Here is an 18,671-nt window from a genome sequence, read left to right as displayed (position 1 = left end):
TTGCATTAGAGCTGGTACTTCCTCTGGATGTATGACATAGAAAGAATTTATAACGTTTATGGATCATTTTATCAAACACGCCAAACCCACCAAGGAAGAGCCAGTTCTGTTGCTACTTGATAATCATAGCTCACATGTGAATATTGGAGTTGTTGAAAAAGCCAAACAAAATAATGTCATCATTTTATCGTTTCCCCCACACTGCTCCCATAATTTGCAACTTTTAGACGTAGGAGTGTACGGCCCTTTTAAAAATTACATAAATAGGGCAGAGACAGCATGGATACACAACAATCCGGGGAAAATGATGACAATATATGACATCCCAGGTATTGTGAAAGTGTCGTTACCGATTGCCTTAAACCCAGCTAATATTATGAGTGGATTTAAAGCTTCTGGTGTGTGGCCTTTGAATGCTGATAGTTTCCAAGACTACGACTTTGCGCCCTCTTATGTTACTGATCGTCCAGATCCTACACAAGAGCCAGATGTCGTAAATGTCACCGAGCATTTATCATTGAATCTAGAAAATCCAGAACTATTAGATTCTGCCCCTGAATTAGATATCTGCACCACGGAAATTATAAGCCAAACCGAAACTGCGAACGAACCAACTCCGAGTTGGCACCAGTCTACAAAAACCTTTTTCGCCATCGAAGATTAGACCTCTTCCAAAGGCGCCACCTAGAAAAACTAATACAAATAGCAGACGCAAAAGAAAATCTACAGTATTGACGGACACTCCTGAAATAGAAGCTTTACAAAAGGAATATGAGGAAAAGATGAAGAAAAAAACAGAAAAATGATGACAAAATTAAAGGAAAAGGGAAGGGAAAGGCAACGGTAAATCAACAAAACATAAAACCGAGTGGACAGAGCCAAAAAGAAAGATTTTATGTTCAGATTCAGAATCTGAATCAGGAGAGTGGTATTGTCTGGTATGTGGTGACGCTTACACAGGTTCAAATAAAGAAGATTTGGTCGAGTGTTGCATTTTTAAGATGTGGGCACATGTAGGATGTGTTACAGGAGACATTATATCTTTTATTTGTATTCATTGTAGCTCAGATCAAGGCTGAATTTAATTATAATGAAACCCACCAAATGTTGATTGGTATATAAGAGCAATACGTTGTTAGATAGATATTAAAAAGAGATAATTACGAAGCATACCTTAGATATAAATAATTTAATTACTTACTGCGATTGAAAAGTGCCATGATGATTATAAGTAGTGTTTAACTAAATAAAACTGTTAATTACTTAATTTTTAGGTGTTGATTACTCAAGTGTATTTAAGTTGATTTTTGATGAGAATTATATAAAACCTACTTCAGAAAGATGTCAATTTTGTTAACAATAAACAAAGAATAAATGATTAGCGGTATTATTGTTGTTTTTTTGTCGTTACTACTTGCCCCGGTAAACGTTACAGCTTGCCCCAAGCACGAGGTAAGTTGTAACACCGCACTTTTTCTAGCAAATAATTGATTGTAAAATTGATTTGGTAGAGGAAGAGTTATAGCATCCATCCATCTTTATTTAGTAGCAATTTCATCAATGGATCTTAAGATATATTAGTTTTCATGAAAACTGTTTCAACAAGCCTCTCGCTCCCCTACTCGAAGTACTTAGGTTTGCTGAAGAGTAAAGCCTCAAAACTTTTATGTGAAAACTCTTGAAGCCTCTTCAAAAAAGAAAACTTTTAACACTCTAAATCCTTATTCTTTATGGTTACACATATATCTCTCAACAAAGTCACCCTAGCGACGGACATATTTTCCGCGGCGGGAGACCAGTTCGTTGATACCATCACTGTAGAACTTTTGACTTTGGTTATCGAGCACTTCAGCGCTTTCAAAGTGAAGTCCTCTAATGTGGCCTTTAAGTTCTGGAAAAAAGATGAAACTCGGATAGGGCTAAGTCGATACTGTATGGAGGATGATCGACGACAGTGAACCCAGGTCTTGAGCTGGTTGGAGATGTTGAAGCGCTCGCACGTGTTCTGGTACTGTAATACTGAAGGAGACCTCGTGTGTGGTCTCTCATTGTCATGCAGAAGGGGTGGGTGCTCCATGCGAGGATGAACCCTTAGAGTTCGTACCATTCACTTTTCTCAGTGTCTCTCACGCTATGTTACACACAGACACCTTACTCTTCTCTCGGAGCCGTCTAAGGGCAGAGGCTTGTAACTTTCGTCAGAGAAGGGGGAAAGTCTACCGAGTGATATGCTTGAGATGCAATATTTGAACCGATATTAAGTACAGAGTAATAAGTTCGTAGACGTTACATCTCGTATTACTCATAAGTGAAAACAGATTGCCGAGAAATGCTGTCCGCAGCTTAGCAGTTTCAAGAATTAATCGATCATTCTCCAGCTGAGTGTCCGAAGTTTTGGAATACACTGTCGGAATAAAACGTAAGGCAACATTCCGGATTTGAGTCCTGGACCGGCAAAAGCTTCAATGTCATTGATTTTCTAAACAGCATACACTCGAAATGTGTAAACCGGCTAGTTTCTATAACTCTCCTGCAGAATGTCTAGGTAACACGTAAGTAGCTCTTTAATTGACGAGAACACGTTATTTCATGTTTTATACTCGTTTACCTATCAGGTTCAGTAGGGCCATAGAATTAAAGCTACTTGGTCATGGAACTAGCCAGTATATAACTTACAGAATATTACTTAGAAAAATTACAGTGAAATTAATTAAAGAAGTAATAAAAAACGAAAAAACTACGAGAGACTATACAAATAGATAAGACATCACGAGGCTGCGTTGACCCGGTTCCAGTCCTCCCACCGAGGAAAAATTCGTTGGTTGCAGCGGGAACAGAATATCGGTCTTCCAGAGGGTAGTCAGAAGCACTGACCATTCTGTCACTGAGGCAGACTTTAATGTATTACTGCATGCTCTAGCGTTTAATACTTTTAAATACGCCGTATGGTGACATTTTACCTAGCCGAATGTGGCAGCGTGAGATTTCCAGCTTCCGAAACTTCCACACGGGTTAGATTAGGTGTTTCCAGCCTTTGTGGTCGCTGTCTGGCTGTGTGGCACACAAGCAGAGAGTTTGTTGCGAAATTTTGTTTTGTTAAGAAGGTTTTTGTTGGGGTCATCAGTCCTGTAACTGGCTTCAAGATGCCAGCGATGAGTTACACTTCACTGTCAGCCTCTTCATGTCAGAGTAGTAGTATCAAAAAATGTCCTCAGTTACTTGTTGGATCTATTCCAGAATCAATCTGACACTACAGATATTATCGTTTACAGTTTGTTCAAGTAGCATGAAGTTATTCCATGATGTCTTAACACCTCATATCCCCTTCTTCTCATCTCTTCTCCTTGTCAGCGTTCTTTACATATTCCCGTCCTCTACGATTCTGTAGAGAACTTCATTTCTTATCACCCAACTCAGTTTTCTACATTCCTCTACCTCACCACACCTCAAACGCTTCAGTTCCCCTCTTTTCCCTTTTACCCAAGGTCCATACAATGCCGTGCTTCAGTCGCATATTCTCAGACATCTCTCCCTCAAATACACTATAATACATATTTTAGCTGGCAATGTCCTCTTTGCCTGTGCTACTCTGCTTTTTATGTCTTCTTTGCTTCGTACGCCAGGTGTTCTTTTGCTTCAGAGGTATCAGAATTCCATCAATTCATCTAAATAGTTGTCTCTAATTTTGCTGTAAAGATATTCGCTTACCTCATTTCTGCTACGCATCATTAAATTTCCCTTTCTTCGGTTTAGCTTCAATCGATATTCCGCACTCATTACACTGTTAAGTCCCTGGAACAGGTTCTGTAATTATTCACCATTCAGAATTTAATACCAATGAATTTTACATTTTGACATGGGTTGTAATAACTTCGAGCTAGTTTGCACAAGTCAGTGACTGTGATGACGGGCTACTGTCAGTATTTCGAGCGATGGTGAAAATTTTGAGCACTGGTTGGTTTACGCTTCCACTCTGTTAAAACAAGAGTAAGACCATCCTGGATACTTGTCAGTTTCAGGGTAGTCTCTGACTAGTTTGATTGCCTAATTCAGTTTTGTGATGGAGGGACAGGTTATTCTTAATACGAGTAAACTGTGACGATTACGTTTAGTAGAAAATACGCTTACACTTCGGTAGTTGCTTATATGAACACACACTGACTTGTCTCAGACAGTGATGTCCGCATTGAGGTAACTTCTCGTAGTTACAGAGTAACTACTCTTAATGGAACACTATGAGTTTCGCTGTCACTGTCATTGTTACTGGGCCCGAACGAAAGTAAAACTGATGGTGTTCTGTTAAGAGTAATTACTTTATAACAATGACAACTGAAACTCCGCCATTGCCGGTCCCAAGCCCGGATCCTCATCTTACAAGAGATGAGGGAGGAGGAGGGGGAGGAGTAACAACCTCGTAAAAAAACCTGGGTCCATCTGGCTCCGGATGGTAGCACCCTGTGAGGGCCCCTGCCTAGGGTTACGGGTGAAAACCGGTCAACGGTCTCATAGGCGCATGAGGAATTTTTAACTCCCAACGGCTGAGAGAGCGGAGGAACCAAAAATCTATAACTGCAAGCGTCTGTACCCAGATTGGGCGGCTTGTGGGCAGCGTCTGTTCCTCATGTTAGAGGCAGCTGTTTCAAGAAAACCTTCTAACGCTAACAACGTTAGTCGTATGCCTGGTAGGTTACGCAAGTAATCTCCCCAACTTTGAAGAATTTCAACAGTTACAATCTTAACGCATGATGGAAATTTCTTTCAATAACGAAACTACCCCAGGTGGCCAATCCACCGTCTGCAACGACGCAAGCAGACCCATGGATTCTGGGGAGTCTGCAACACCATGCAAATCCAACAAGATTAAACCCAGAAAAATCTTCAACATAGCAACTCTCAACATAAACTCCCTTCTCAAAGTGGGAATACTTAAGCACCTTACAGACCAGTTACACACGGAAGACATACAAATTGTGGCGCTACAAGAAACTCGCTTCACTGATGAAAACACATTTGAATCAAACAAATTCAGAAAATTTAAAGGAAAACCTGGAAAAATTGTAATGAAGAAATGCCCTCAGCTTGGCACAGCTTTTGCTGTAATCACAAAAATTCTGAACTCTGTCGAACATTTTTTGTCAACATCATCGAGAACATCTTTCCTCACTTTTCGATGTGCAAATAAAAAATACACATTAATCAATGTTCACGCTCCCACAAATGACAAAAATAATGCCAAAAATAGGGAAGAAACAGATGAACTCTGGGAAAACCTTAAGGATCATATATCAGAAATCTCAGAAAACAATGCAAAAATACTTCTAGGAGATTTTAACGCTCAGATTGGAAAAGAAAAGAAATTCCGCGATACTGTCGGCAACTTTCCCGCACACAAACGAAACAACAAAAATGGAGAAAGGTTAATTATGCTCTGTAAGCAGTTTTAACTCAAGCTAATGACAACACGTTTTATACATCTTCCAAGAAAACAAAAAACCTGGGTATCTCCGATAAAGAGTATCGGAGAATTTCAAATAGATCACGTTGCCATCTCCTCCAAATGTGAAAAAGAAATATTGAACACACGTGTCCGAAAATCTCTAAACCTCGACTCCGATCACTATCTCACGAAAATAAAAACTAAACTGATCCCACAAAACAAACAGAAAAGCAGAAACGGTGAATATAAAAACAGAAATAAAATAAATTTTGATCTTACAACCCTGAGAAATTACAACCTTAAGTCCAACTCTAACCTCAAGGATTTTCAGAAAAAACTAAAGACGTTCTCCCCTTCACAAAACCTCCAAGAATTTCAGAACAACAAGACTGAGGCAACAGAAACAACCTTTCCAAAAAAGAGCAAACCGAGACACCCGTGGTGGGACAGCAACTGTAATGAAGTTCTGCACTAAAGACTTAAAGCCTGGAATAAGTGGAACTCACATAAAACTGAAAACAACTTTGATGCATTTAAGCAAGCCAGAAAGAATGCCTCGAAAACTATTCGCAACACCAAGAGACAATATGAAAAACAACAACTGGACTCAATCGAAGAGAATTTCAAGAAATGCGACACGGCAGCTTGGTACAAAACATTCAACCAGAAACTCCGAGGATACCAGTCCCCTTGCCTAAACCTTATGAGAAATAAGACTCTCGCCACCAACAATACTGAAAACTGTGAAATCCTGGCTGAATATTTTGAGACACTCTTAAACTGCCAAACACCCATCCAGACTCTCAGTTTTACGCTACCAGAAACGTTACCATCACATTGAACACCTCCGACACGAGAGGAAATCGCAAACATAATCAAAAATCTCAAAAACAGGAAATCATGTGGAGAAGACACAATTACAGCAGAAATGCTCAATCTTGGGGGAGAAACATCAGTAGAAGCACTACACAAAGAACTTGAACAAGTATGGGAAATCAAGAAAATCCCAAGTCACTGGAAAACTGCCCTAATACACCCTTTGTTTAAAAAAGGTGACAAAAGGGTTGTTAACAACTATCGTGGAATATCGTTTCTCCCAGTCCCATACAAAATTCTATCAAAAGCCCTGCTCAATCGTGTATCACCAATTATAGAGGGAAAACTTGGAGAATATCAAGCTGGCTTCAGACCAGGAAGATCCTGCACCAAACAAATTTTTAACCTCAAAACAACAATGAACTACACAATGGAAAAAAGAACACATTGACACCGGTGTGTCAGACCCACCATACTTGCTCCGGACACTGCGAGAGGGCTGTACAAGCAATGATCACACGCACGGCACAGCGGACACACCAGGAACCGCGGTGTTGGCCGTCGAATGGCGCTAGCTGCGCGGCATTTGTGCACCGCCGCCGTCAGTGTCAGTCAGTTTGCCGTGGCATACGGAGCTCCATCGCAGTCTTTAACACTGGTAGCATGCCGCGACAGCGTGGACGTGAACCGTATGTGCAGTTGACGGACTTTGAGCGAGGGCGTATAGTGGGCATGCGGGAGGCCGGGTGGACGTACCGCCGAATTGCTCAACACGTGGGGCGTGAGGTCTCCACAGTACATCGATGTTGTCGCCAGTAGTCGGCGGAAGGTGCACGTGCCCGTCGACCTGGGACCGGACCGCAGCGACGCACGGATGCACGCCAAGACCGTAGGATCCTACGCAGTGCCGTAGGGGACCGCACCGCCACTTCCCAGCAAATCAGGGACACTGTTGCTCCTGGGGTATCGGCGAGGACCATTCGCAACCGTCTCCATGAAGCTGGGCTACGGTCCCGCACACCGTTAGGCCGTCTTCCGCTCACGCCCCAACATCGTGCAGCCCGCCTCCAGTGGTGTCGCGACAGGCGTGAATGGAGGGACGTATGGAGACGTGTCGTCTTCAGCGATGAGAGTCGCTTCTGCCTTGGTGCCAATGATGGTCGTATGCGTGTTTGGCGCCGTGCAGGTGAGCGCCACAATCAGGACTGCATACGACCGAGGCACACAGGGCCAACACCCGGCATCATGTTGTGGGGAGCGATCTCCTACACTGGCCGTACACCACTGGTGATCGTCGAGGGGACACTGAATAGTGCACGGTACATCCAAACCGTCATCGAACCCATCGTTCTACCATTCCTAGACCGGCAAGGGAACTTGCTGTTCCAACAGGACAATGCACGTCCGCATGTATCCCGTGCCACCCAACGTGCTCTAGAAGGTGTAAGTCAACTACCCTGGCCAGCAAGATCTCCGGATCTGTCCCCCATTGAGCATGTTTGGGACTGGATGAAGCGTCGTCTCACGCGGTCTGCACGTCCAGCACGAACGCTGGTCCAACTGAGGCGCCAGGTGGAAATGGCATGGCAAGCCGTTCCACAGGACTACATCCAGCATCTCTACGATCGTCTCCATGGGAGAATAGCAGCCTGCATTGCTGCGAAAGGTGGATATACACTGTACTAGTGCCGACATTGTGCATGCTCTGTTGCCTGTGTCTATGTGCCTGTGGTTCTGTCAGTGTGATCAAGTGATGTATCTGACCCCGGGAATGTGTCAATAAAGTTTCCCCTTCCTGGGACAATGAATTCACGGTGTTCTTATTTCAATTTCCAGGAGTGTATTTATCTACAAGAAGCAAGAAATATTTCATAACATTCATTGATTTCAAAAAAGCTTATGACTCAATCGATAGGGACACACTCATCAAAACACTTCGCGAATATGAAATAGATGAAACAACAATTACCATAATCAAAGAAACATTAACAAATACAACATCAAAAGTAAAATTCCAAGGAGAAATTTCACGGCATTTCGAGGTCAAAACCGGCGTCAGACAAGGAGATGCGCTGTCCCCGGTACTCTTAAACTGTGTTCTGGATAAAGTCATAGCAGAATGGAGAACACTCAAGCAAAAACATGGAGTTGAGAAAGTCCAAACTGGAGGGAAGTGCTACAAAGCCATTGAAACCAACTGTTTTGCCTTCGCTGACGATTTCGCCTGTTTAGCTTACACACAAAAAGACACTATAAAACAAATAGAATTACTTAAAGAAACTGCTGAAAAAGCAGGCTTGCAAATTCCAGTTGAAAAGACAGAAATCATTACAAATATCAAAAATCCACCAAAGAAAATAACTACGAAATACGGTAAAATACAGGTATCTAAACATTTTAAATATCTTGGTGAACTAATTCAGCCTGTGGCAAAAGGTCATCCAGCCTGCAGGGCTAGAATACAAAAACTAGAGACAGCAACTCACTACTGCAGACAAATGTATTCAAAAAAATGTATATCCAAAAACATTAAACTCAGACACTACCAGACTGTCATTAGACCGCAGATACTATATGCATCAGAAACACTGGCAAATTTTACATACGCAGAACAGATAGAAAATCGTGAAAGAAGAATTGTGAGGACAATTCTTGGACACAGGAAAATAACAGATGATCAAGGCAAGCCTGTATACAGACTAAAAAGCAACAAAGAAGTGTATACGAAGTGCAGCAAAATTACAGACGAAATTAGAAAAACAAGATGCTCCTTTTATGCTCACATCATGAGGATGAACCCGAATGGGCTTACAAAACAAATAATTTCGTACATCGCAAATCTAAAAAATAAAAATTTACGGTTTATCAACACAGAAAGAGATCTAAAAGAAATGGACATAGATCAGGAAACAATATTTAACAGAAACCTTTTTAGAAAAAAAACTGAATTCATTCACGGGTTTCGGTGTGAAAATTAAGAAGACTTGTGGAACTAAATGGTCTGAAGAGAGAAAAGCCGCCTTCAGCGCAAGAATGAAAGAAGTGTGGACTGAGAGAAAGAAGACTTCCCAGAAGCGCAAGAAATAACTGTTTTCACGGTCTTTAACGGCCAAATTTGTATAATAATAATAATGACAACTGATCTGAAGACGGGGAGTCACTGCCCGAAGCCAATCAACCAGAAATGATAAAAATAGCGATTGACAAACAGGAAACAGTTGTATTTTCTACAAATAAAGGTCGTAGATAACTACCTACCGATAAGTGCGTCCAGTTCCCTCGCGGCCTTGGAACTGCCCCTGCAACCGTTAATCTTTCCTCTGGAAGCCACGTGTTGAGGTTGCCGACTACCCTATTAGCTAAACTATTTTTATTACGTTCCATGTTTTCTGCAGTAACACTTATATCTTGATTGATGCACAGGGTGTTTTAGGAGGAATAGTAAATATTTTATGCAACAGAGGTGTAGACTAATTCAAATAAAACATTCTACATTACATGTGTCCAGTTTTTGTTGATTACATAGACACAGGTGGCTACACATTAAGTTTGCTTTTCATGTGTTGGTACTCCAGTTTCTATGAGTTTACTTATAGATTGCCATTTTTATTTCAAAGTATGAAGTTGATATTGAGGAAATCTAATCAAAATTTAAAAAATAAATTAGATCGTTAAAAATGGTCATATTATGTACCTCTTCTAGCCTCTGACTGGTTAGTTTTTGAGAACAGAGACTGCGTAACGGCCTGACATAAACGTATAGCCTTAGTCTGAAGTAAACAAGCACTGAGAAAGAGTGCATGGTGCGAGAATGTTTTTATTCAATTCATGTGCGATTATTCTCAAAATGCTTGTAATTACGAATAATATGCAGGCTAGCAAGACTGTTACTGTGATCAATAAAGTATTATTGCATCCAAAAAAACTGTTTAAACACACATTCCCAATAGCCGAGCAGCCCATGAAACTTCTTTCGATCCTTGTTATAGTCAAGTGCTATCGACGAACCAAAGGTCGTATGAGATATATTCTTTGAAAGGGACTCAACTAAAGAAGAACAAGGTTAGTGGCTATAACACTGACGACGTGTGCTTGTGGGATACATGTCCGTATGTAATGCCCACGTGAAATGTTTCGCTGTTAGAACCATTGCACATCATCACAGTTTCGGTAGTAATAATGAGTTATTATAAATTTATGAGAATCATCTTCTAATTTAATCATTTGGCTTTGTTCAACATGTTCTGCGAACAGTAAGCAAAATCCTACTTCTGCGAAAGTGAAATTTAACTAAATTTGAATTAATCATGATTCATGCACTCATCAGAGATTCAATGCCTAGTTTAACATACACGGCAGATTTACTAACGCTATCATTTCTTTAGCTTCTAGCAGTGAATGTGAAGGTGGGAGAATTGTCATAATATTTATTGTTGTCAGGGGACGAATGTGATATTAAACTCTACATTTAAATACACTCTACAAATTACTGCAAAAGAAAATTGGAGTTTTAACGCACTGAAAATAGTTATTAGAATCTGAACTTTACAACGATATACTCTACGATGAGGATTGAGAATTACATCTCTATGCTGGCAAAGTTGCTAAATGAGGTAGAATTGCTTAATAAACCCACATTTGACTCCGTGAACTAATTTGCCATCTGACTATAATGATCACAGTGACTGCCTGCAACAAGAACCTACGAATCTGAGGAGGCGACTGAAGAGGATGAGAAGCTGAAACCTATCTGGAACGTGAGCTGCAATAGTATTGATTGTCATAATACGCTCGAGCTGTAAGTGATGCTTACAATAATTGACAATGTAATATGAGCAGAGTGGAGACAGTGCAGCTCCCGGTCTGAAATTTGCTACGCTCGGGCAGTACAGGACTCGGTCAGTCGAGATCGGACGCCTCTGCTACTTGAGAGTAGATCTGCAACGCCTCCCAACGTCTCCTGTGAGTGACGCGTCCGCAGCTCCTATTTCCTAAGTCTTCAAAAAGCAGGTAGCTCCTTCTTCCTGCCAACGAAACGCATCCACCAATTCTACCGAGCGAGGTGGCGCAGTGGTTAGCACACTGGACTCGCATTCGGGAGGACGACAGTTCAATCCCGCGTCCGGCGATCCTGATTTAGGTTTTCCGTGATTTTCCTAAATCGCTCCAGGCAAATGCCGGGATGGTTCCTTTGAAAGGGCACGGCCGACTTCCTTCCCCATCCTTCCCTAATCCGATGAGACCGATGACCTTACTGTTTGGTCTCTTCCCCCAAACAACAAAATCCACCCATACTGTCAAGCACCAGTGCTTCTTTGACAAAATAACACACCAAAAATGGCCAAACGTCAACAGGTCGATGAATTGAATATCTACCCCTCTTCTCTAAAAAAAACTTTTCAGTAAATGTTACATCCTCCTCCTGTCTCCCATAAGTCCAACCCCTCGTCCAAGTCGTGGGAGATGGGCAACGGCACAAAGTAGGGGACTGCCTATAGGGGCGATGTACAGCGGGGACTTCGTGTGCCCCAGGACCGCTACGGTAGCTGGGAAGGCCCTATGGGAACCCAGAAACGTGACGGCTAACGGGGCTCTGGTGAAGCTGCGATAGGCCTAGCTAGCCAATAGTGGATAAATCAACTGCTTTCAAAAAGGGAACATGCCTCGGATCACGGAACGGATTTAAAGGAAACCGACCAAGCAATGGAAAAAGATTACGAGATGGTTTACGACTGGGCACCTTAAACGTAAGGACTCTAACTGGGAAGTTAGAAGAAATTGTAGAAATGATGGAAAGGAGGAAATTGGACATCTTGGGACTTGCTGAGACTAGGTGGAGAGGAGTTGGTGAAAAACCACTAAGTAAAGGATGTAAACTGTACTGGATAGGGAATGAGAGGGGAAGAAATGGAGTGGCAATAGTGGTCAGAGAGGGTGTGCAGGAGGAGGTGGGAGGTATCAATGATCGAATGATAAAAGCCAGAGTACGAGTGAAAGGAAAAAGCATTGAAATCATCCAAGCATATGCCCCACAGGTGGGGTGTACAAAAAAGGAGAAGGAGGAATTTGAAGATGACATGCAAAAGCAGCTAAATGGAGGTAATCAGATTATAATAGGGGACCTCAATGCACATGTTGGCACAGACAGGAAAGGATTCGAGGAGATAATGGGACCAGAGGGCTGGGGGAACCGAAATAGAGAAGGAAAATTTTTGCTGGAATTCTGCAAGAGGAATGGGCTGGCGATCGCAAATTCCTGGTACAAGAAGAGAAGTAGCCACAAAATAACTTGGTACAGTGGGGACTGGTCCCAAACTTCAGTAGTAGACTATGTACTAGTGGATAGGCAGATGATGAGCAGCCTCACAGATGTTAAGGTCATTCCATCTGAGGCCTTAGACAGTGACCATCGGCTGGGGGTAGCCACCCTGAGAGAGAAAAAAGATAGGAGGGCAACAGACATACAGGAGAAAAGGTTGAAGACATGGATGCTGAAAGAGGATGAACGGAGGACCCAGTACCAGACACTGATAAGGAAGAAGCTGCCAAAGGAAGATCAGAGAACAGTGGAAGAAGAATGGGGAGATTTTAAGAGGGCTCTAGTTGAGGCAGCTGAGACTGTGTGCGGCAGAACTAGCACAAAGAGCAGAAGTAAGGAAACCCCATGGTAGAACAACATATGTAAAGAGGCAGTACTTCGAAAGAACAAAGCCTTCAGAGAATGATTCCAGACTCGAACAGAGGATGCTAGGGTAAAATATAAGGGAAGCAAGAAAGCGGCACAGACCATAGTAAGGGCGGAGAAGAAGAAGTGGATGGAAAAATGGACAAGAATGTTAGAAGAGGACAGTGAAGGGAACAAAAAAGTACTTTACACCATGGTAATAAATAAGAGGAACGACAGAAGCGAGTGCCTGAGGATCATGGATAATAATGGAAGAGTTGTGGAGGAAATGCATGAGCTCAAAAAGATTTGGAAGAAGTACTTTGATGATCCGTTGAATGCCGTCAAGCGGGTAACTAACAGCGATGGAGAGCCTATGGCAGCAGACGATTATAATAGTGGGGAAATTGATGATCTAACTTGGAATGAAGTGGAAGAAGCCATAAAGAGGATGAAAGGGGGCAAGGCACCAGGTTGGGACGAAGTAACAGTGGATATGATACGAGCAGCAGGAGAAGTAGGAACCCAGTGGCTATACAGAGTGCTGAGGGTGGTGTGGAAGGAGAATAGAATTCCTGAGGATTGGAAGAAAGGAATTATAGTCCCGATCTCCAAGAAAGGGGATAGAAGGAGATGTGAGAACTACAGAGGAATCACCCTGCTATTCCACTGTGGAAAAATCTGTGAAAAGATCCTGGAGAAGAGAATGAGAAGCAGTATTGAAAGTAGACTGCAAGAGGAGCAGTATGGTTTCAGACCGGGAAGATCAACAACGGACCTCATATTTGCGGTAAGGCAACTGCAGGAAAGGCACTATGAGTTCGGGAAGGACTTAATCATGGCCTTTTTAGATATTGAGATGGCGTATGACAGTATCTATAGGGACAAGCTCTGGGATGTGCTGAACGCAAAAGGGATAGATGAAGAGATAACACGAAAAGTTTGAAAAATGTATGAGGGAAGTGAGAGTTGTGTGAAAGTGGGGAGGGAACGTACTGCATGGTTCAAGCCGGAAAATGGGCTGCGACAGGGAAGTGCACTTTCGCCTTTATTGTTTATTATTGTTATGGATGAAATCCTACAGCAAGTATCAGATGCAATTGGAGATCATAAAAGGAAAGCAGTGCTTTTTGCCGATGACCTGATGTTATGGGGAAATTGCGAGAAGGAGGTGCAAGAGCAGTTAGATGTATGGGAGGCAACGGCAGCACAATATGGAATGCATTTCTCTGCAAAGAAAAGTGAAATAATTGTCACAACAAGGAAGAAGAATAGGCCAAATGTGGATATAACTTGTGGAGGGGAAAAACTACAAGTGGTTGAGAACTTCAAGTACCTGGGAAGCATGATTGAAAGTAAGGGGGGAAACGCAATGGAAATAAATGAAAGGTGCAGAAAAGCAGGGCAGTTCTTCAAATGCATTAGGGGGCTTATTTGGAGCAAGGAGGTGCCACAGAAATCCAAGGGAATTATATACCGAACCTACTTTGTCCCCATATTGGCATACGGAAGTGAGACATGGGTAATGCACAAAAGCGACAAAAGTAGAATACAAGCTAGTGAAATGAAGTTCCAGAGGAGCAGGTTGAGTGTAACAAGACGAAACAGATTGCGAAATGTGTATGTGAGGGAAAGACTAAAGGAGGAACCAGTACAGGACAGGATAGAAAAATCAAGACTGCAGTGGTATGGACACATGAAGAGAATGGATGAGGGAAGAATTCCAAAGAGGATGTTTGATCTGCAACTGGAGGGGAAGAGGCCCAGGGGAAGACCAAGAGATAGATGGGTGAAGGGAGTTAAGGAATGTGTGACGAGAAGAGGGGAGAACTGGACGAAGGTGGAAGAGGGGGATTGGTGGAAAGACAGAACACGATGGAGAGGCTTGTGTTCCCGACAGACCCAGCCAGTGGCTGGAAACTGTCCAAGATGATGATGATGTTACGTCCTCCTGGCGTCGCTTCCAACACATCAGCTGGTGCTCATTCAGGTATCAGCTAGCCTCTCCTGTGAAAATGTAATAAACTGTCCATGAGCATAGTCGTAATGTTTGCTGCAGCTACCGAACGTTAAGGAGGTCAGAGTTGTTTTGTCATGTTTTTAGGAAAGTCAGGAATTGCTTATCTGCTCTAGTATCTCTTTAAGCAATCTCCTAGCGCCTACCACTCACTCACCGTGTTCTGCCTTCTGGAACGGAGGCTTTTTTTCTTTATCTCGGTTGTTCCTCTGACCATGCTACAAACTGGACAATGGACCCTTCACCTGCTCACCGTTCTGCAAAACGACTTTCACCGTGCAACATGTCGAGAATGCTACTCCCGCACTTTTTTCCCTATGTTTTCATGCCCACAGATTCCATGGATCGTTACACAGGATCCTGCTACATGTCGCCTGTTCAATATTCGGAGCAGTCTTCACTTCCAAAGGTGGCTCATAAAGCAAACTGATATACCGAGTACTGTGTTAGAATTTTTTTTTTTTTTGAGTCATCCCTCTTCTAACTGGTTTGATGAGGCCCGCCACGAATTCCTCTACTATGCCAACCTCTTCATCTCAAAGTAGCACTTGCAACCTGCGTCGTTAATTATTTGCTGGTTGTATTCCTTTACAATTTTTGCACTCTACAACTCCTTCTAGTAACATGGAAGTCATTCCCTCATGTCTTAACATATGTACTATCATCCTGTCCCTTCTCCTTGTCACATTTTTTTCCACATATTCCTTTCCTCTCCGATTTTGCGCAGAACGTTTCTCTGTAACACCACTTCTCATTACTTTCATCTTTCTTCGATTTACTCTCAATCCATATTATTAGACAATTCACCCCATTCAAAAGATCCTGCAAATTCTTCTTCACTTTCACTGCGGATAGCAATGTGATCAGCCAATATTATCACCGATATCCATTCACTTTGAATTTTAATTCCACTTTTGAACCTGTCTTCCTCATAGTTTACCTTTATTTTTTTCAAAATTCGAACATCTTGCATCATTTGACATTGTGGAACGATTTTGTCAGGTCGACAAATCCTATTAACGTGTCTTGACTTTTCTTTGATCTAGCTTCCATTATCAAGCACAACTTTAGAATTGCCTCTCTGATGCATTTGCCTTTCCGGAAACTAAAGTGATCGTCATCTAACATATCATCAAATTTCTTCTCCATTCTTATGTATATTATTCTTGTCAGCAACTTGGATGCATGAGCTGTGAAGCTGATTGCGCGATAATTCTCGCACTTGTCAGCTATTTCAGTGTTCGGGATTGTGTGGATAATATTTTTCTGAAAGTCAGATGGTATGTCGCCAGGCTCACACATTTTACACACCAACGTGAATAGTCTTTTTGTTGCCACTTCAGCTAATTATTTTAGAAATTCTGATGGAATTTTATCTATCCCTTCTGCCTCATTTGATCTTAAATTCTCTAGAGCTCTCTTAAATTCAGATTATAATACTGACTCCACTATCTCTCCTAAATTGACTCCTGTTTCATCTTCTATCACATCAGGCAAATCGCCCCCCTCATAGAGGCCTTCAATGTACTGTTTCCGCCTATCCGCTCTCTCCTCGGTATTTAACAGTGGAATTCCCGTTGCACTCTTAATGCTACCACCCATGCTTTTAATTCCACCGAAGGTTGTTTTGACTTTCCTATATGCTGAGTCAGGCCTTACGACAATCATTTCTTTTTCGGTTTCTTCACATTTTTCAGGCTGCCGTTTTGTCTTAGCTTCCCTGCACTTCCCATTTACTTCATACCTCAGCAACTTGTATTTCTGTATTCGTGAATTTCCCTGAACAATTTTTACTTTCTTCTTTCGTCGATCAGCTGAATGTTTCGGAAGAAATACAGAGAGTTATGAAGAGGCAGTGAAATCAGCTCATACATGAACTGTGATAACATTACTCCTGTTGAGCTCCCCTCCAGGTAAATAAAGGTGAACAACTAAAAAGAGGCGAGCTGAAGAGGTTGTCAAATTACAAATATCAATGACCATTGAGAACCATCAAAGTTGTACTGATACATATTTATTGTTTCATGGCTGATTTAGTTTATTACGACACTATCAGTTTGCTAAATCCAGGGTAATCCCTGTATTGTGACATAAGACGTCAAATCCAATAAAGATTTGTTACTTCGTAATATTGGCACATAGTGAAACTGGTCATGACATTATAAATATCTATTAATACCACCGTGATACTTCTCATCAATCACTAATATTCCAATCAACGAGCTGTGGAGTTCAATATGATCAAAATTATTTCCTTATGTGGGTATTTGTTTGGATCACATTCCAGAAGCTGTATCGCTGTAACCAATAAAATTGTTGGACACATAAAATGAAATTTTTTATTGAATTTGTTGATACTACTTTCCCTGAAATATTGGTACTTTCTCTGAAACGCCTTGTACGAGGCGTATTCCGAAAGTAAGGTCCGATCGGTCGCGAAATGGATACCACTGTGAAAATCTGATAAAGCTTTCCATACGTGTGTTTGACAGTGTCTCTAGTATGCCCATTGATCGCATCACGTCTGCCTTTTCAGTTCTGAGAGCATCGTGAGCACGTAAAGATGACTAGAAAACAGTGCCTCCCGCCAAGTTTGAGTGCTAGTGAGAGATTTCGCCTTATTTGATGTATCCCACATGGCACAACTGTCACGCATTTCCTCCTTCATGACAGTCCTCGGCCGCTCTCTGCAGAGGCAATGAGGTCGCCAATGCCGCATTTTCGTTGGAAAGTGTTTGATTGTCCTCCATACAGTGCGGATTTTCATCTCTGCTTACATGTATCGCTATGAACTCAGTGTTTTGGCACATCCAAGGAACTGCAGTTCAGTGTAGAGAATCGGCGAAAAGTGCAGGCGGCTGTGCTCTATGACGAGCGTGTTGGAATGTTGGTACAACGCTACGAGAAATGCCTCAGACGGAGCACCGACTTTGTAGAGACGTTGCTGGAAGGTGTGGCTAATTATTGCACATAAAACACTTTTGACCGCGACCGATCGGACCTTACTTCCGGAATACGCCTCGTGTATAAGGATAAGCAACTGACTAAAAACAGGTAACCTGGTGAGTATAATGTACACTACTGGAAAGTAACACTGCTACACCGTGAAGTCCTACAGACGCAAAATTTAACCGACAGGAAGAAGATGCTGTGATACGCAAATGATTAGCTTTTCAGAGCATTCACACAAGGTTGGCGCCGGTGGCGACAGCTACAACGTGCTGACATGACGAAAGGTTCCAACCGATTTCTCATACACAAACAGCAGGTGATCGGCGTTGCATGGTGAAACGTTGTCGTGATGCCTCGTGTAAGGAGGAGAAATGCGTACCTTCACGTTTCCGACTTTGATAAAGGTCGAATCGAGGTTTATCGTATCGCGACATTGCTGCCCGCGCTGGTCGAGATCCAATGACTGTTAGCAGAACATGGGATGGGTGGGTTCAGGAGAGTAATACGGAACGCCGTGCTGGATCCCAACGGTCTCGTATTACTAGCAGTCGAGATGACAGGCATCTTATCCGCATGGCTGTAGCGGATAGTGCAGCCACGTCTCGATCCCTGAGTGAACAGATGGGGACGTTTGCAAGACAACAACCATCTGCACGAGCAGTTCGACGACGTTTGCAGCAGCATGGACTATCCGTTCAGAGACCATGACTGCGGTTGCCCTTGACGCTGCATCACAGACGGGAGCGCCTGCGATGGTGTATTCAACGACCAACCTGGGTGCTCTA

General features: G+C 42.5%; 1 protein-coding gene across 1 annotated transcript in view; it reads right to left on the bottom strand.

Annotated features, from left to right (window-relative positions):
- LOC126455887 (Down syndrome cell adhesion molecule-like protein Dscam2) overlaps window positions 1-18,671 on the bottom strand; it is a 225,813-nt gene that overhangs the window by 165,825 nt on the left and 41,317 nt on the right. The gene's annotated exons all lie outside the window — the stretch shown is intronic.

This window comes from Schistocerca serialis, chromosome 2, assembly GCF_023864345.2.
Source record: "Schistocerca serialis cubense isolate TAMUIC-IGC-003099 chromosome 2, iqSchSeri2.2, whole genome shotgun sequence".
Taxonomy (NCBI): Eukaryota; Metazoa; Arthropoda; class Insecta; order Orthoptera; family Acrididae; genus Schistocerca; species Schistocerca serialis.
Note: the sequence above shows the minus strand (reverse complement) of the source record. Positions and strands in the feature narration are given on the sequence as shown.